This window comes from Arachis ipaensis, chromosome B4, assembly GCF_059453495.1.
Source record: "Arachis ipaensis isolate K30076 ecotype BB chromosome B4, ASM5945349v1, whole genome shotgun sequence".
NCBI classification, from domain to species: domain Eukaryota; kingdom Viridiplantae; phylum Streptophyta; class Magnoliopsida; order Fabales; family Fabaceae; genus Arachis; species Arachis ipaensis.
In genome coordinates this window covers 3,304,978-3,326,116 of record NC_142439.1, presented here as the reverse complement: position 1 = coordinate 3,326,116, position 21,139 = coordinate 3,304,978, and the positions used below count along the sequence as shown (strand labels likewise).

General features: G+C 32.7%; 1 long non-coding RNA gene across 22 annotated transcripts; it reads left to right on the top strand.

Moving 5' to 3' along the window:
* Window positions 1–8,029: 8,029 nt before the first annotated feature.
* LOC148566490 (uncharacterized) lies at window positions 8,030–13,965 on the top strand. Of its 22 annotated transcripts, none has more exons than XR_015881310.1 (7): window positions 8,030–9,402; window positions 9,826–9,903; window positions 10,056–10,093; window positions 10,277–10,366; window positions 10,465–10,494; window positions 10,649–10,752; window positions 13,645–13,965. It is a non-coding gene; the product is annotated as an uncharacterized LOC148566490 (long non-coding RNA). The 22 variants fall into 22 exon arrangements; XR_015881305.1 differs by having other exon boundaries at window positions 10,631–10,752; XR_015881316.1 differs by having other exon boundaries at window positions 10,465–10,523.
* Window positions 13,966–21,139: the final 7,174 nt, after the last annotated feature.

The following is a 21,139-nucleotide window of genomic DNA, read 5'->3' as shown; positions in this document are numbered from 1 at the left end:
ATTTGGCGAAAATCTTGCAAAAGACAGAGTTGTTATATATGTATATGTAGAACTTAAAATAAAGGGGTAATGTGATACATAATTAAAGAAAATGGAAACGAAGGAAAATGGAAAAAATTAAAGTGGATGTGAAGGGGTCGTCAGCCCGTCAGGTCGCTTTTTCCTATGAGTAAAATCTTTTTAGGTTTGCCATGTTCCATGTCCTCGGCACCTCGCTTCCATCTAGCTTTTCTAGCTTATATGCGCCCTTTCCGAGGACTTCTCTGACCCTGTAAGGTCTTTCCCAATTTACGTCTAACTTGCCTTCTCCCGGGGTTGGCGGCCCTATGTCGTTACGTCGTAAGACCAGGTCGCCTTCCCCGAGGCTTCTCCTTAGCACTTTGCCGTTGTATCTTAGGGCTATCCTTTACTTGATTGCTGTCTCTATCAGGTGTGCCATCTGTCTTGTTTCGTCAACTAGGTCTTTTTCAATTGCCTCGTTTCCTCTACCCAAGAAGTAATCTTGGACTCGGCTCCCCTATTTCGACTGGGATGACCCCGTATTTGAGTCAGAATGGGGTTTCACCGGTAGATGAATGGGAAGAGGTTCTGTAAGACCATAAGACTGAGGCTAGCTCGTCTGCCCATGAGCCCTTCTTTCATTCGAGTCACTTCTTTAGCCCTTTTAGGATAACTTTGTTGGCTGCTTCTACCTGTCCGTTGCTTTGAGGGTGCTCGACTGAGGAGAACCTTTGCTTGATCCCTAGTCCTGAGAGAAATTCTTTAAATTTCTTGTCAGTGAATTGTGCCCCATTATCTGATATGACAAGACTCTGGGATTCCGAACTTGGTGACCACTTGCCTCCACATGAATTTTTGACAGTTTGCTGAGGATATGCTGGCTAGTGATTATGCCTTTACCCATTTGGTGTAGTAGTCTGTAGCTACTATCAAGAATTTCACTTGTCCTGGCCCGGGTGGGAATGGCCCCAAGATGTTGACTCCCCATTGGGCAAAAGGTCGGGGTGCCATCATCAAACTAAGTTCCTCAGGTGGAGCTTTGTGGAAGTTGGCATTTTCTTAGCATTTCTTGCATTTCCTGACGAACCTCTGAGCGTCCAACATCATCGTGGGTCAGTAATACCCTACTCGGATGATCTTCCTTGCCGGCGACCTTCCTCCAATATGGTGACCACAACACCCTCATGGACTTCGCTTAGGACGTAGTCCGTCTGGTCGGGGCGCAGGCATTTGAGCAAGGGTTGGTGGAGCCCTCGCTTGTACAATTGCCCTTGTATGATCACATATTTGGGGGCTTCCCTCCTGGTGGCTTGTGCTTCCTTCTCGTCTTGGGGTATTTCGTCGTGTTCCAGGTATCGGAAGATAGGGTCTATCCATCAGGTGGGGCTTGGGGTCTAGGTTGCACATAAGATGATTGCTGGTTCAGTTGCCAGTCCTTGGATTAAAGACCTGTTCCCTGTCCCAGGCTTGGTGCTCACTAGCTTGGAGAGGAGGTCTTCTCGGGCGTTCCTTTCCTTAGGAACATGCTGGATTATGACTTCCTTGAAGTTTTTGCACAACTCTTTTACCTTTTCTAGGTATTTTTGTAGTAGTATGTCCCTGGCCTGGTAGCTGCCGTTTATTTGGGATGTGACGATCTGGGAGTCACTACTAACTTCTACCCTGGATGCTCCACTTCTTTAGCTAGGATTAGCCCTCCTATCAGTGCTTCATATTCTGCCTGGTTGTTGGAGACGGAAAAATTGAACTTGATCGACTGCTCGTAAGCTACCCCTGCCGAGTTTTCGAGAATGATCCCGGCCCCTTCGGACGTTTGGTTGGATACTCCGTCAACGTGGAGCTTCCACCGTGTGTTCGGTATGTCGGGTGCCTCTCCTGTGACCTCTACCAGGAAATCTGTCATTGCTTGGGCTTTGATTGCTTGCCTGGGCTCGTATTGCAAATCATATTGGGACAACTCTACTGCCCATGTCATCATCCTCTCTGCAAGGTCGGGTTTCTGGAGAGCTTGCCGAATGGCCTGGTTGGTTCTTAGGATGATCACATGCCCTTGGAAGTACTGTTTGAGTCTTCTTGATGAGGTTAGCAGGGCATAAGCCAGCTTTTCCAGCTTGGTGTACTTTAACTCCGCCCCTTAGAGTCCTTTGCTGATGAAGTATATTGGGCGCTGGGTCTTATCTTCTTCTCAGACAAGAACCGCCGCCATGGCCTGTGTGGTCACTGCTAGGTATAGGTACAGAGGTTCTCCTTCTCTTGGTTTGTTGAGCACGAGTGGTTCTAAAAGTATCTTTTTGAATGGCTGAATGCTTCTTCGCATGCCGGGGTCCACTCGAAGGTCATTCCTTTCTTCATTAGGTTGAAGAATGGGAGGGCCTTTTCCGCCGAAGCTCCGAGGAACCGGGATAGAGCCGTAAGCTTCCCGGTGAGTCGCTGCACATCTTTGATACACCCTAGGCTTGTCATTTTGAGGACGACTTCGCACTTGTTTGGGTTAGCTTCTACCCCCCATTGTGTTATCATGAAACCTAGGAACTTTCCAGCCTCCATAGCAAACGCGCACTTGAGTGGATTGAGCCTCATTTTGAATTTCCTTAGCGCTTCGAAGACAGCTTGGAGGTCGTCTATAAGGCTGCTTGGCTCTGCTATTTTTACCAAGATGTCGTCGACGTAAACCTCTACTGTCTTGCCGATGAGGTCATGGAAGACTCTGCTCATTAGTCTTTGATAGGCGGCCCCCGCGTTCTTCAATCCAAATGGCATTACCTTGTAACAATAAGTGCCTCCTGGTGTTATGAACGCCGTATTCTCCTCATCAGGCCGGTGCATCGGGATCTGATTATAGCCGGAGTACGCATCCATGAAGCTGAGGAAACGATATCCTGCCGCCGAGTCTACTAAGGTGTCGATGTTGGGGAGGGGGAAAGAGTCTTTAGGACATGCTTTGTTTAGGTCGGAATAGTCGACACACATTCTCCATCTTCCACTAGCTTTTTTGACCAGGACGACGTTGGATAGCCATGTCGAGTATTCGAGCTCTTTGATGAACTCGGCTTCAAGTAGCCCGGCTGTTTGTTTGGCGACCTCATTAGCCCTTTCTTGGGACATTTTCCTTCGTTGCTGTGCTACTGTCTTTGCGTCTGGTTTGACGGCTAGTCGGTGGGACATGACCTCGGGATCCAAGCCCGGCATGTCTGATGGCGTCCACGCGAAGAGGTCACTGTTTGCCCTTACGACCTCCATGAGGGGGCCCTTGAGTTCATGGGGAAGATTTTTGTTTATGAAGGTAAACTGTTCTACCGACTTCCCTATCTGGAACTTCTCCATGTCTACTCCAGGGTCCCCACAGATGGCACCAATGTTCGTTACCGTGGAATCTCAAGTGCTCGATGGATCGGGTGGTGATGAGAAGGTTAGAGAGGGAAACCCTGGGTTAATCTGGAACGGGCGTTTGAGGTGTGCTCAGTGAGTTGATGGTGCCGGAGGAGAGGAGGACGAGGGGGTGGCTTCCTGCAAGGACACTCCAACGGTCAAGTTAGTGTCCGTACGAGGGGATGACCAAATTAGGTAAGATGTGACGTACCTTGGGGGGAGAGCTGTCCTCTCCCCTTATATACTGTGCAGGGCGGGCCCATGGATGACCTAGCCCACTGGTCAAGGAGCTTCTATGAACTGTCCTAGTCCACGTGGGAGGAACAGGTCGTTCCAGACTTTGGATCGGGGACTCGGGGGCGGCCCCAAGGATACCGACCCGACTGGTGACCTGGGTCGTACGGAGTGTAAGCCGGGCATGCCCCCGGTCGATTGTTGGAAACTGACCCGTCGGACTCTTCCTGTCGTGAGGGATGGCTTAGGCCTGGGTCAGGGGTGGCGCCCCGACCCGACGACTAGTGGGGTTGGACTCTGGTCCGTAACAATACTAATTTGGCATAAGGACAATCACGTAACACAGGAAGGACGTCCTCTATGAGGTAGTTGCAGCGCGGGTAGCTAGTAGAGGCAGATAAATGTCTTCTTCTACTGATTGACATTTGTTAAAATAGCATCATTGCGACTAACCAAAGGAAGGAGCGAATTCGCTCCGAACCGCTCCACTTCCAAAATAGTTTGAAGACTCAATCCGGCGTGTTTTGATCCTCTCGAAGCGAGTTGTTGGCTGATTTAAGGTTGAAGCCTTCTTTCTTTCTTTTTTTTCTCCTCCTCCCTGGAAAGTTTATTTTAGTTTTTTTTAAGTATTATTGAAAGACTCTCCTTGTAAGAGTGTGACCAAAGTTTCTTAAAGCCCTAAAGATTAAAGAAACAAAGGCCTTCTTTTATTTGTTTTCCCACACTCCTATCTCTATAAGTGTATGTGTTTGTCAATGACAATGACAATGAAATAATGATCAATTGCCCTAATACCCAAAAAAATGATCAATTTCCTTCATTTTCCCTGATGTCATTTCTCTGATTTACTCCAACAATTAGTTACTAATCTTGTTCCTTGATTTTTTTTTGTGATAGTATGAAATGAAACCAAAGCCATAATATTAAGATTCAATTAATTTGTTTGGCAGAATTTCAATTATTATTAATTAAGTTAAAGCTAAGTTGGGGCTGACCAAATGCAAATGAACAATGAAAAAAAAATGTTAATTAATTTAATTTGGGTTTGGGAAAAGAAGCACTAAAAAAAACGATACGCATGTGAGTGGTTGACAGCACTTTCTCCTCTTTTTTTCTTCCTTTTTTCCGTTCGTTTCTTCTTCCTATTCCTAATCTAAGTTGGAGATGGAGGTTATAAAGTTTATGTACTCACTAAGACAGAGGATGTTATTGTACCTGATGGCTCTAACCTTCAAGGGAGGTGTCGCGGTGGAGCAACGCCAGCGGTGGTGGTCGGGTTATGGCTGTGGTGGTCGGGTTATGTTTTATCCAAATTTTTATTTAATTTTTGAAAAATATACATGAGAATTAGGTTAGATTAAGTAATTAACTTTGTTGTCCAATCCTTAAATATCACATATCACAAAAATGTAAAAGTGATGATTTTTATCTTATACTACAGGTCAGTAAAAGTCAACAGAAAGTTTAACTTTGGTGTGTTTGGCAAACACGTTGAGGAGGAGAGAAGCACGTTTGAGTCTCTTGAAAGTTTCACTTTTATGTTTGGCAACTTTTATTCTTCTGAACGCATAAGTGATTCTGCCTTTAAACGTACGTTCAGGAGAAGCTAAAATTTGTAGCTTCTGCGTTTCACGTTCATGGTGGCTGATTATTTTAGAAAATTAGGTGGAGATTTTATTTCTTTTTTACCAATCCTATCCTTCATTTTCTTCTATACAAAGGATACTAGTAACTATTACTATCACAGTTCTCTATAGTTCTTCCTACTTGTTCTTAGTTCCAATTTTTTTTTTCATCAAAATGGTTCAAATTTGTTTCAATCACTAGCAAAGTGAATATTTTAATTTTTTTATTATTTTTAGTACTCACTTTCATATTTTAATTTTTATATTTTTTATTGTATTTTATATTTATAGGATAAATATTTTTATATTATTTGTGTAGTATTCTAATTTCTCATGTTATGTTTTTATATGAGTTTTTTTTTATCATTTACTATACTATTTTTTATATGTATATTTTTTATGAAATTTTTTTATTTTTGTTTGGCTTTCTTCATGTGATTTTTATTTATTTTATTGTATTTTTTATTCATATGACAAATGTTATTGATTTTTTTATTATGCTCTAATTTTTAGATATTTTGTTAATTTTATGATATTTTTATTATTATTTGTTCATATGAATTCTTTTTTTTTCTATCCTCCTTTACTGCATTGTATTTATGTTGTGTATGAAATTTTTTTATTTTTTTATTTAATTTTATTCATATGAATTTTATTTACCTTTTATTGTATTTTTTTTGTTCATATGATATATGTTGTTGGTTTTATGACATTTTTATTATTTCTTATCTGTATCAATTTTTTTTATTCTTTGATACCCTCTATTTTTGTTTTGTATTAATTTTTTTTATTTCTTATTCTGATTTTATAAAATTTGTAATTGTAATTATTATATACTACATTTATTATCAAAATTTTATAATATAAATTATGATCTTATAAAAAAAAGACAAAATAAATAAAAACTAATTATAAGTAACAATAGAGTCATGGATAATGAAAAATAGTTGATACAATAAAGGAAATGGATTATAATCCAAAATAATACTAAATTAAAGAGTACTGACCGTACTAAAAAAATTATAGAATATTTTTTTTATTTGATATTATAAAATTTATAGTACTCTTTTCCATATTTTTATTTTTTATTGTATTTATTTTATTTATATGATAAATATTTTTTATATTATTTTTGTTAGCGTTTTGATTTTGCATGTATATAAAAAAATTATTTAAATTGATGTCTCTTTTGGTAATTTTTTATCTAAAAGTGATTTTGAGTAGTATAATCCAAACAACATTTATTTTACTATAATCAATTTTGATATAAAAATTGCCAAACATAAATCACGTTAACACAAACTTACTTCTCATCAAAATCAATTTTGCAAAATCAATTTTATGCAAACTCTCGTTTGCTAACTGAAATCCAAACACACACTTTGTTAATATTTAAATATATCTTTAATTAGAGAAAAAATTAAACATTAAATCTTTAAAAAATTAAGTTAAATTATGTGTGTTTAAAAACCACTTCAAATATTAATCTCTAAAAATATTAAGAGATCACATATATAATATGTACAAATTTTTCAAAGGATATATACTATTCATATAAAACTGAGTTAAAGGTGTAAAGTATAATTTTTTTCTTTAAATATAATTTTTATTCATTGCTCTTCTTGTTAAACAAAACGGTTTTTTCAAATTATTTTTAATGCCTTTTATAATTATATAATGTATTTAAAATATTTTTTGTGTTAATAAATAATAATATGCACTATTTTAAAATTCATTCCACATATATATATATATATATATATATATTAAAAATAAGACTGGACATATTGACATAGTATTAATATGTATTTAAAAAAATTCTTTTATTTTTTATTAAGTCACAGTTGACCACAAAAAATAAAAAATATGGGTATCGATAAGTAGTATAGTATCCAAAATATATCCGACATATAAATACGATATCTTAACAAAGTATCCATATTTCATACTTACAAACTTAAATGAAAAATATAACATATCATTAATATCAGTTTTTATTTAACATATCATGTCATAGCATTTTTTATTTCGTATTAAAAAAATACAAAAAACAAATGATGAATAAAATTCAAGAGTTAATAAATTAAAATTAAAAATTTCAGTAATTCTAATAACAAAACTTCATTCATTAAAACATGATTATCCAATTATTGTAAAATGTATGCAGTGTATCTGATTTTATTTTTACTATTTATATTTTCATAAGTGAGAGGAGAAGAGCTCACCATAGAAATTATTTTCTTTGAATTTTATTTTTTCTTTTAATCCCGTGACTCAAATTTAGATCCGGTGATTCAATGCTTGAATAATATTATGTCATGGTCACAAACGGATCCAATGATGTCAGGAATGAATTTCCAGTCCAAACAAAGTGAAAAAAATTCCAATTCAATTAATATATACTTTTAGTACTATGAGGATGTCATGTTGAATTTGACAATATAAAAATTGCTAATAAATAATTTAAAAATTATCTTATAATGTTAAAATTGACAATAATACATGACAATTATATAAAATTTGTTTATATTAAAAATTATTGTTCTGAGAACCGAATCAGATTGACCGGTTCAATTAAATTAACCGAAAATCGATCATTTGACCGATCCGGTTAGACTATAAAATCGTTCTACAAAACTGGTCAAAAAAGGTCAAACTGGTTATTAATCGGTGAATCGACTGAATCGGACCGGTTTTTTATAAGATTGGTTCACTCCTCCAAATCAAAACGGCGCCGTTTACAAAAAAAAAAAAAAAAAACCAGCGCATAACACCTCCCACCCCACCCCTTTCTCTCTTTCACCCAGCGCATAACACCTCCCCCCACAATACCCTCACTCAGCAGAAGGTGAGAAAACCCTAATCTTCTCTTGGAATCGAAGAACAGCCACCATCCATAATCCTTTCTTCTCCTTGAAGAATAGCCACTTCCCACCATTCCACTTCAGAGCTAAAACTCATCGCCGAACCCTTCTCTCCCTTCTCTCTCTCTCTCGCCATCTCTGTCCGAGCTCTCTCTGTCGCTGCTCCTCGCCATGGGTTGTCGCCGCTTCTCTGCTCCTCGCCGTGGGTTGCCGCTTTTCTGCTCCTCGCCGTGGGTCGTTGCTGCTTCTCCCCTCCTCCCCGTGAGTCGTTTCTGCTTCTCCCCTCATCTTCGTTTCTGCTTCTCTGCTCCGCACTGTGTCTCGCCGTCGTTGCTTCTCTTCGTGTGGAGTTTCTAGTCTCTGCTACAACCCTCTCAGGTCTCAAGTCTCTTCTTCTCTGCTTCAAGCCTTCAACCCTCTCAGGTCCCAAGTTTCAGTCTCTAACTCTCCCTGATTCTATCTCCCTGACTCTATAATTTTGAAATTTGAAATTTATTCTGAACATGCATATGATGTATTATTGATGATTCTGCTGGATTTTGAGATATTAATGTTTTGAATTTTTATTTGAATTCAGTCCGTTGATCTTGAATTAATTCTGCTGAGATTGAGTTATAAATTCAATTGTATAATTTATTTATTCTGCTGAGAATGATTTTTAAATCCAATATTTTATATTTGTTTTGGTGAATTGTTTTTTTTGCTGTTATTGATTCAAAATCAAAACAGTGCCACAATTATGCATTGAAATTACTATATGGCTTCCTATGATTTGGTTGAGTATGATTCTTAGGTTGGGTACCTGTTTTGGATGTTCTGAAGAGTGACTTGATTGATTTACAGAAGTTCACATACGGGAGAGTTAATTTTTTAAAAAATTTATTTTATATTTAATTAAACCGGTTGAACCCCGGTTAAACCCCGGTTGAACCAGTAAACTATTAAACCAGTTATTTAACCGGTTCAATGACCGGTCCGGTTCTCGCAACCTTGGTTTTTATTTGTTGTGCATCTGTTATACTGAGTTACATATTTTTCAAACACATATATATTTAGATAATCCCTAAACTACCTTTAGTTATTTCATTGTTAGATCACACATAATATGCTCAACTACCTGTATCTATGATAAAATAGTGTTGAAGTTTCTGGTGTTTTCATGATAGGTTGAATGGTTGATCTAAATAGAGCAGGACACCTTTGCTTGAGATAGTTTCCAAGCCTCATATAAAAACCGGTATTGAAGCAGTAGAGCATGCAACAAAAATACAGAGATTGGTTCGGTATTTGGGAGTGATCAATGGCAATATGTAAGAAGGATCTCTTCGTTTTGATCTCTTTGTTACATTATTATACTCCTTGCAATTGAAATAAATTTTGTGATCTTAGCCATCGTGATTTTTTTTAAATAAATTGGTTTGGGGTGCAAAGTGGAGGAGCAACTTGAATCCGTTGATTTCAAAGTATAAACATGATGGTATTCTTCATTTACCATCTAATTAAGTTTTATTTATTTTAAAAGATGACAGTCTATATTTACATAGACTTTTTATTCAAATTTTATGTTTTCTTAGAGTTTAAGGATAGACATGGGATGCACCCTATACATGTTGTCAACTTATATGTTAACCAAGCATTGAACATCAATTTATATAGTATTAATGATAATAGAGTTGAAGACTTAAGTTCAGCCGAGTATGTTTTCTTATTTTAGTTCACTCTTTTTCTTTTAGGAAAACTTTCTCTATACTAACAGTTCGTGGGTGTCTTCAGTATCTAAATCTACTACCAGCAAAAGTACATAATTCAAGGTGTAAATTTCAATTCACTTCTTAATTATTTTACTAATGTCAATCTTAGTGCATGTACTATCTAAATATCTTACTAGATATAGCAAATTTCTCTTCTCTATATAAGGATCTAATTAAATAAGAAGCTAATTTATTTTTTTATTTCAATGCAGTCCCCCAAACATATATCACCACCGTAGAAAGTGCAAATGTATGGACCACTCGCAAATTAACTTTTTCATACTAAGCATAATATGTATTTGTGTGGACTTGGCATTTATACATATATTTTTTCCCTCTAATTTTGGTTAACTTAATTATGATTTGATGCCTAAAAGATTGAAAGTCTCAATATTTATTCTTAAGCTTTTGAATATCACAAATTGTATTGCAGGGTTAGCAGGCAGTACACTAAAATTTTGGGATTTAGAATCCTTTGAACTGATTGGATCTACTAAACAAGAGGTTTCTCATTTAGTGTCGTGTGAGTCATGGTGTTAGCAATAGCAATTATTGGTGGGTTTGGATTGTGCAATTTCTCTCTTTTAAATGTTCTTATTGTGCATTATTTTCTTTTTTCAGGTTCACCCCATGATGTACAAGCACACATAGGTAGAGGTTATGGTTCTCTATGAATTTTGGTAGATATTTTTGCTTAATGTTTCCTTTATGGTTCCTTTTTTATATGTTGATTTTACTAAAATTATTTGAGATCTGATTTCTAACAACCAGAATTTACTAACAATAGAAATGGGCACGTTACCAGACAGCAAAGTTGCAAAGGCTTCTCGATAGTGCAATATGAAGACAAGATCCATGGGTGTGAAGAATTCCACTAAGAAAACTATTAGAAGGAATCACAAATAAGTGGTAATTCGTTTTTCCAATTAATCTACTGATAGTTGTCATTTACTTATGGGGTTTTTCTTAGGCTTTAGTATGAGATTGGGTTCTATTTTGATGTGAAGTATTTCGAGCACATTGCTTGATAGTAAGTTTGATGATGTTGATAAGTTCCTTTCTGCATTCGCAAGGATTGATGAGAATGAACATTAAACCTATATCTACATTAATTTGAATAAACAAGTAAGTTTCCATAAGATTCTTTAGTGGTGTCACTTTGTGTATGTTCTATTATGTTGTCATTAATTATTCATTTTAATTATCCCTGTCTAAATATTTTATATCTGATTTGGTTAGTAACCATGGTACCAAGACTATAAATGTCCTCATGAAGGAACCGTAGATCATTCTAGATTATCAAGGGAAAAAAAGAAGAAAAATTGCTTTCTTTAGTGTGCATGCAGAAAATCTTTTGATATTTCATTCATACATAAGCAAGATTCTACTTTTTAAAGAAGAAAAGTAAACAGAATGAAGAACAAATAAAACACAGAATTTAACAGTCTTTAGTTTCTTTTTCCTCACTTGAGAGCAGATGCATGAAACAGGACATAGTTGAACTTATTAATAAAATTAACAAATCCTCCATTACCATTCAGTTTATTAATAAGATTTGAAGAATCACCAATGGGGCCACTATTTTATTTGTGGGTGAGTTCGTTCTGGTTTGTTTCCTTTTTAGATTAATGGTATGTATCAATTGCTTCGCAACATTAGTATTTGATATTCTTCTTTCAGTGGTTATGTTTTAGTTCGATGAGGTGGATTTAACTGGCTCAAAGTTTGAATATTTATGGTTTGGAGTAAATATTTTTGGTTTGTTGAGATGGTGAATTTGTCTCTTTGTCTTGAAAAATTTATATGTTTGGCAAATATATACATTTAAACTATTTTTACAATTTTTCTTTCGAAAGTCTCCGTTCCTATAGAATTAAGATAGTTCTTTCTTAGACTTTTTCATTTATGAGAATCTATTGTTCTACATAATAAGAGTTTAGAGATCAACTATTTTGCATTGCGTGCATTGTGCATCCTGTTTTCTAGAAAAATAACTATTTATATTTCTTAAATGATTTAGGGCCATGAACTTCTCAAAAAACTTGCTTATGTGACTGATAAATTTGATAGGAAATCCCTCGAACAATTACGTGAGTAAGAAGATTCAGTACTTCGTTGTACTTAATGTTCTAGCTCTTTTTTTTTCCTTTGTACCTAGTGTTCAATGCTTTTTTTCTTTTTCATTTTCGTTGATGTGCCTTCTCCTGCTTATTTGCTTTTCAAAGAGTTGGGTACTGATTTACCTATATATTATGACTTATTTTTTTTATTTGAGGGATATAATTTTGCTTTTAAAATATTGGGTTGCCATTGTTTAATTGAGTTCTTTGTTTGTTACAGAGGATTCTGCACCACAATTCCTAATGATTTTAGATTCAGAAAAATTAAGCTCTCTTTTCCATACGTTTTTTTATCCACTTAGTCATTTATCAATTTATTCTATGGTTGAAATCATAATTGTGAATTTCTGACACCTGATAGTGGATTTTGTATACTTTATTCTCCAATTGGTTTCCTTTTATATTAATGGTATGTATCAATTGCTTCACAATTAGTATTTGGTATTCTTCTTTTAGTTGTTATGTTTTAGTTGGATGAGGTGGATCTGGCTGGTGCAAAGTTTGAATATTTATGGTTTGGAGTGCATATATATATATATATATATATATATATTTAAAAATCATGAAGTTTTTTATTATTTGCTGCTTTAGCTTTCATTATTGTATATTCATGCTCAAACTACACAAACTATATCTTTTCCAGCTAATTTTTGTTGAGATAGTGAATTGTCTCTTTTCTTGAAAAATGTATGTTTGGCAAATATATGCATTTAAATCATTTTTTCAATTTTTCTTTTGAAAGCCTCTATTCCTATAGAATTGAGATAGTTGTTTCTTAGATTCTTCCATTTATGTGAACCTATTATTCTACATAATGAGAATTTAAAGATCAACCATTTTGCATTGCCTGCAATGTGCATCCTGTTCTTTAAAAAAATAGCTATTCATATTTCTTAAATGATTGAGTTATGAAGTTTTCAAAAAACTTACTTATGTGATATATAATATTCTGTGCTCTTTTGAATGTCCATAATTATATTTCTTTTATTATCATTATTATTTTGAATGCTTCTCTATTAATGTAATTTATAATTATACATGACTTTTGTGGTATTATGTAGTATATGAGGTTGGTCATTGGTGACAGTGCCATTGCAATGTTAGACGATCTTAATAATAGGAAATGGCTCTTCCTTTGTGATGTGTGTTATTATCTATGGGATGATGACTATTAACAAATTTTAGGGTCAAATATATGGGTCTATAATTGTCGAAACATGTTTTTACATACAGACAATTTTATCTAAATAGTTCCTTCCAAAAGTAAAAATCAAAATCAAGATTAAGGGTATTAGTTTAGAATAATTATTCAAAGCAAAAGGTACAATTATAAATGTTGTTTGTAGACAAATTTAATTGATTATGTATAATTTTAAAATTTATTTAATATGTAATTTTAGATATTTATATTTTTCTATAAATTTATTACTTTTTTTGTAGAAATTATTTTTGAATACTTATTCACTTTAGTTTATAATTTTCCTATCATGTATTTATGGTAATTAAACGATAATCTTAATCTTAATTTATATATTTTTATAATTTTTTTTAAATAAAATTAGATCATTTTATTCTTACGATCTAATTTAAAATATAAAATTTATATTTAATTAGTTATTATAACAATAACTTAATATTAACTGATTTTTATTAAAACTTAACATATCCATCCATTGCACAGGCACTTCGCTAGTATTATTAAAGGGCAATGCTATGAGAGTTAAGGTTCTTCAATCACACTCTTGATACTGAAATTGCTATCCATCTATGATGTCAGAATCCCGAATCTGTCGCTCTGACCAAAAAAAGAAAGAGCAATGCTATGATGTAGCTAATCAATTTTCTCTACACCTGGGGAAGGTATGTAGAGGGTTCTCGTAATGAACACGTGGCAATCATAATAGTTAGACTTTGCAAAGGTTCCCCATAATACATGTAAAATATGATTTTCGTGGAGAACTCTTTTGGGTAACCAACATTTAATTACTCAATTTATTATTAATTAGTAATTTTAATTTCTTAAATTATTATTAATTAATAATTATTTATATTTTAGTTTTTAAAAATATAAAATTAATAATTATTAATTACAATTATTTATATCTGACTTAATTGACTAGAAATTATTTACCTATATTTTTTTAGATTATTTTTTTATACTATTAAAGATGTGAGATAAGAATTAATGATATAATTTAAAAAAGATAATGATAAAAAATGGCAAAAATAACAATTTTTTTATTTTTCTCTATTACGTATCATGTTTTTATTTATTTTTTATTATAGAGTTTAATTAACATATATTTTTAAAATACTTGTTAAATTTATAAATTAAAATTTTTTATTAAAAATATACAAAATTTAAATTTTAATATATTTATTTTATAATCATTAAATTAAAGTATTTAAGACATATGTTAGTGTTTTGAGAGTTATCTGAAACGTTGATTTGTTTTTAACGTGAAGTTTAGATTCCTTAGTTTAGCAAGGATTTTAAACAGATTTTTAGTGGAGTAGAACGTAAGTTATACCTGGTTCCAGTGTATTTATAATAGAGCTGTTAACCACTTTTGTTGGAGTAATTCTATTTTTTCTAATAGATAATTATTTTTTTTATCTTGGAAATCTATTAAGATCTTTCTTCCAGGTGGTGTAGTGAACCTTTTGTCTTGTTGGGAAATGGATTCTCTCCATTTTTTTATTGGAGACAATAAAGTATGATCTCTCACTTTTAATTCTATAAGTGGGACCAGAAATAAATAAGAGAGAGAATAATGAACGGTAAGATTAAATACTGAATTTCATCCAATTTTTTTCCACTGGAGCAGATCCACTCCCATCTTGTTGAGTCTGATTTTTATTTATTGAACCAAAATATGAACAGTTAGTTAAAGTTAAAATTCACGTATAATTGTCTTAATGTGAAATTGACAATTAAAAATTATTAGATCATAATTTAATTAAATCTATTAAATTATTTAACGATTTTAAACTATCTATTTTATATAACGATAATTACATATAAGTCTTTGTCATTAGCTAAACCCATTATAAACAATAATCTTCATTTTTTACTAAAAAAAATACTTTGCAATATGATTTTAGTACTTACATTAGGTCCATTTCATGGCACTTTCCTTTTTTTTTCAGGAACAATTACTTAACAGAAATAATATAATCATTATTATATAGGTTTTTCATAAAGCGAAAAGAGAAAACATTTTGAAAAAGTTCCCTTTTTTTTTCCTTGAAGAGCAAAAGAAAGCAAGCATTGTTTGCCCATTGGAATTTTTTCCCTGCATTTTCTAATATTTTCTTTTAATAATCTCTCACGGTCAAATCCATTGCCTTCGATCGTTTAACTCTTCACCTCCTTATTTTTTTTTTTTCTTTTTTTGTTGTTGTATCACTTGTATGTAGTATTGTGTAATTTATTTATAAATGATCTTTTTGTGTTGTTGACAATTTTCTGTACTTGATTCATCATCTTCCTAATTAAGTATTTATTTGGCTCTGAGATCAAATAAATGTCAATTAAGTGCTTGGATTCACTCTTTTTTTTATGAGTATAAAACATGTCTTGAGATGATTCAAGATATCAGTTTATATCATGTTATAAATTGTATTGAAAATTTGAAATTGTTATATTTTTTGCTTATTCACTGGCCAATTTATTCCTTAGGATCGCTGGTTGTGATTCTAGCAAAAATTTTACATTTCACGTTTTTTTGAAAAATAAATACACCAGATAAAATAGGGCTAGCCTCTTTTCTCTAATGGCCCTATGAGTCTATGACTCCACTCACTAGCTTATCTCTCCTGGCACGGCTTGCTGTTTTAAACTCTTATTTTTATTTTATGATGGCCTCTTCTATGCCTTCAATTGAAATTAAATTAGAAATTGGATATGCAAATTTCACCCTTTCATTTTATGAATGTGCAATCCCATTCTCTTTGCATACAGGATATAAATTGAAAATGAATTACGCAAACATATAATAATTAATTTGGTAGATGATTTTTATTGGGTACATAGTTTTTTTTTTCTCTAATTAAAAATATTAAAATAAATTACTAAAATTGTCCTTAATTTTTAAAGAGCTCAACAAAAATAATTAGATCATTATTTAAAAATACATTAAAAAATTAAACCAAAATTCGATCTCAATAATTTTTCATCTTTTTAAAGTATTTTTTTATTAACAAAAAAATTGGAAACAAAATTATTTGGTGTAATCACTGAATTTTAAGTATAAAATGTGATTTTTTGAATCATATTTGTAAAAAACATTTTAAAATAAATTTTACTTGTATAATTCTTTTTATCGTGGTTAAAATAAATTTTCTTTAATTAATAAATTTTATTAAATTTAAATTTTTATTCTTTTGACCCAATGATATTTGTAGAAAAACCAACAAAACCCATTTACAAACATACGCATAAAATCATACAATTTTATTTGATGGTAATCAGTGGCTAAAGAAGAGAGGGTTGAATCTTAACCTTTTTTTTTTGTTGAAAATTGATTTCTGATTTTTCAAAGAACTTCAGGAGATATTTCTGCTTTTTGGTCTCGTGTCGAGTTGAAAGACACTTTTGTTTTGTCTCGTACCGAATTGAGAGATATTTTTGTTTTTGTCTCTTGATAAACAGAAACAGAGAAAGGAGTAGGGAAGAAGAATTAACACCAGATATATCCTGATTCAACCATTAGGTGCAATGTGGCCTACATCCAGTCTCCATCATAACAATGATGGAATTTCATTATGTTATCACAACATTACAAACACCAATTTTTTCCTAGGAACTACCCATTTTTATCTGGGACAAATCCAAATTCTATATCCAATCTGAATTTGACCAGGACTCAAAACTGCAAAGTGCTAACGCAACTTGCAAGGAAATCCCACAGAATCATGAAACACAACAGAAAGATGTACAAAGAAACTCTAAGACATCTATAGCTTTTTCTCTAATATTGATCACTGTCTTTTTTCTCTCACTTGCTTTTTCTTACAAACTTCACCATGTTTGTCTTTTACCATGAGACTCAGACAGATAATACTAAGAAAAAGAAAACAAAATAAACACCATTGAAGGAGAAGAACTCATAAAGCTTCAGGGTAGCTATGAGAACTCTGTGCTTACTCTCCTTGATCTCAACCCTTGGCCGTTCACCCTTATTATAGAAGGGAAAGCTTCCAAGGTTGAAACTGATTCAATCATGCAACTTCTTCTCTAACCAAAAACAGCAGCGGTTCGGACAAAGAGAAGAGAGAAAAAAACCAAAAACTAACATGCATGTATCTCTCTCAACCCTTTTCATCAAGCTCCTTCCATCTGAACCCTTGATCTTGTCTTTGGCTCCAAGAAAGAGTTTGGAATCCTTGATGATCTTCTGACCCAGGACAGCTTCTTGCCTTCCATTTTTGCTTTTTCTTACGTGTAGCTCAGCGACTATCTTGTTTCTTTGATGAACAAAAATAGAACTAACCTTTTTACCTCAGATTTGCTTCTTCACCGAGGTAGATTGTTTCTTTTCTTGGCATCAAAATCTTGAGGCCATCTTCCAAAATCTTTCCTTCTGAAGTAAAGATATTCCTTTCTTCTTCATAGTTTTTTTTCTGTAAGCTTTTTCTGATAACTTCTTCAATCTTCTTCTCTGATAGATGTGACCGAAAGACAAGAGAGAGGAGAGAGAAAAGAGAAGCTTTCAATGCACAATAAACTCAATTTAATTTTGAGTTTCGGTTACCAAGGAGTGCATTTAACCAAATTGAATTTTGTATTCCAATCACAAGGAGAGTAACCAAGGCTTGCTTTGAAAACCTTTGGGTTCCTTTCCTTGATCCTTCAATATTGGTCTATGTGCTTGTGATATGGGCCACTTTCATTTCAACATAAAGCCACTTATGTTTAAATTAATTTTTGCACAAAGCTTAAGTTCAAATAACAAGTTGGGCTTATGTTACTTCTCGCCCAATAGAAAATCTGCACAATAACAAATATATCAACCAAACAATTGAAAATAATTTAAGAACTTAAATATATTTTAATAATATTTGATCATCATTTTAAATATAAGTTTTCCAAACTCAACATTATTCTTTAAATAAAAAATAGTAATAAAATTTTTTAATGGTGACGCTAAAATATTTTAATTTTAATACAAATTTTTTTTAATTTTGCTATTGAAATTTTTTAAAATTCTAAATTTGATGACCCTCTTATACTTAATAGTTGAATTTTTAATTAATAAAATTTAATTATTGCTTTCTTAAAATAATTTAATTGTCATTTATTTCATTTTGGTTTGTTTATTTCTTTGAAAAAAATTACATAAAATTAAAATTGCTGAGACTGAAAATTAATGTATTATGTATAAATATATGCTAACGTGCTTCTTAATTCATTTTTTTGGTAATTATCAGTGTAAAAATAATTGAAATCAAATTAGTAAGAGATAAATTGCCAATAATAGTAATGCTTTATTTTTTCTATTTTTCTTATTTGTCACAACTCTTTCACTTTATTAGTATTCTTAAAAACTAATTTTCTTTTTTATTATGCAATTTCAATCTAAATATTGTGATTTCAATTATATATATATATATATATTGGTGTCTAAACATGAAAATAAACAAAGCAAACACTATCTTATATCCGTAGATGATTTGCTGGAGATCAGCACAAGGCTCAGATCAAAGAGCATGATTAGAGTTACTCTTGGCACCATATCTAGCCATCCAATCCGCAACTCTATTTGCTTCTTGGGACACCCACTCAACGTGAACAAGCCAAGAACGAGATAAAAGCTCCTGAATCTTGTGAACCAAATCTGTTACTTCAGATGAATACCCACTTGTAAGCTCATGCATGATGGGCAGAATGTCAAGGCAATCCGTTTCACATATAATATCTCTCAAACCGTAATCCCAAGCTAAAACCAGCCCCCTCCAAGCAGCAAATAATTCACATCTGATGATAGACCAGGGGGAATGTTTCCAGACCAGTCTGAGATCTAATCTCCCTTAGAATCTCTAATAATACACCCAAATCCCACTAAATTTGAATCTAGATACAAGATTGCATCACAATTAAATTTAAAACTATTGCCTACCGGTGGTTCCCAACACAGGCAATTTTGGAGAGACATAAAGGCATTGCTTCGATTCCTATAAACCTGTAAGTCCTTGGCGGTAATTTTGGCCAAGGCAACAACCTTATGGTCTGTCCAAGGGTTGTCAGTGTTGAATATGTCATTGCACCTATGTCTCTATACCCACCAAAGCCCTGCACCAAAAGACGCCTCATTGTTAGCCAAGGCCTTCCGAAACTACTCTTCAAGAGCAGTACCCGCCGTCGAGTCTAGGATACTAGGATCCAACATATGCCAAATTGCCTTTGATCGTTCACAGTCTCTAAGGCAATGCTCCATAGTCTCCTGCGCCTTATTACATCTCTTACACATATCTGAAGAAGCTAAATGTCGCTTGAATTGAAAGGTCTTAGTTGGCAGAGTATTATGTAAGCCAAGCCACATAGTAAATTTGAACTTCTCCGGAATGTTTGTATTCCACAACCAGTTCTAGTTACTATTGGCATTCCAATTTAATGTTTTCTCTAATAACCATCTATAACCCTCCTTTGCACTATACTTTTTTGTTGCTGCAGGCCACCACTCCCACTGTGGCTCTAACTCAGAACTAGGATATCTCAGACCACAAATAAACTGCTTAATCTCATGCGGAATAGGCGTGGTAAGATTATCAACCTCCCAAGACACCCCTTTTCATAATTCAGCCACTATAAAATCTGATTCAGAAATATGTACATAAGAAACAAAGTTACAAAGCTTACCAAAAGACTATTATTGATATTTATACTTTTATAGGCACTAAAACACATAAAACTCTCGAACTTTAAATTCCGCACAAAAATTCAACAAAATACTAAATAAAAATATTTCTACAAATATAATTGGGTCAAAGGAATAAAATTTTTTAAATATTATAAAATTCAATAATTACAGAAAATTTCTTATTTAACAATAATAAAAAAACATCCAAGTGAAATTCAAATTTTAAAATACCATATGTATATAAAATTTTGATTTAATTTGATAATATTTGAAAATTTTATTAAATTTTAATGATTATTTTTAATTATGTCAACGAGTAGATTTTGAAGCCAATGAGCTATAATATTCAAATGGCATAGTCTCTTCATGCTCATTTAGAGGTCAGTCTCAAATTCTCAATCTTATCTTTGGTATAAAAAAAATAGATTTTGAAAAAAAAATTATTTCAAACAAGGAATTAACCTAATGTCATCCACTCATCCTTAGCCACCATTTGTTACAAATTACAACACACTCTTCATAAGTTCTATCATCTGACACTGACTTGTTCTTCCTTATAAACTTCTTAACTCTACAACTTATGTAAGAATATATAAATAAGTCCTTGGAGGGAGAATACAAGAATAATACTCGTGTCTCTGTTGAGCCTAATGTATCCAAGCAAAATAAGTTAAGATCACTGACTAAAGAAGTGAGAAAGCAAATATGTCTGATAGAACCTTTAATTATGGTGAATATATAAAATTCAATAATTATAGAAAATTTTTTATTTAACAATAATAAAAAAAACATCCAAATAAAGAAGTGAGAAAGAAGTGAGAAAGCAAATATGTCTGATAGAACCTTTAATTATGGTGAATATATAAAATTCAATAATTATAGAAAATTTTTTATTTAACAATAATAAAAAAAACATCCAAATAAAATTCAAAATTTAAAACACCATATGTATATATAATTTTAATTTAATTCGAGTCTCAATCCTATTTTTGATAAAAAAAAAAAGAGAGAGAGTAGATTTTGAAAAAAAATTATTTCAAACAGGGGATTAATCTAATGTCATCCTTAGCCACCATTTTTTTATGCCTCCATAAAACTCAACTAAATATAAACCTAATCTATTGTGTTACAACACACTCTTTATAAGTTCTATCATCTGAGACTAACTTGTTCTTCGTTATAAACTTCTTCATTCTAAAACTTATGTAAGAATATATAAATTAGTCCATGGAGGGAGAATACAAGAATAATACCCGTGTCTCTGTTGAGCCTAATGTATCAAAAAAAAATAAGTTAAGATCAGTGGTTAAAGAA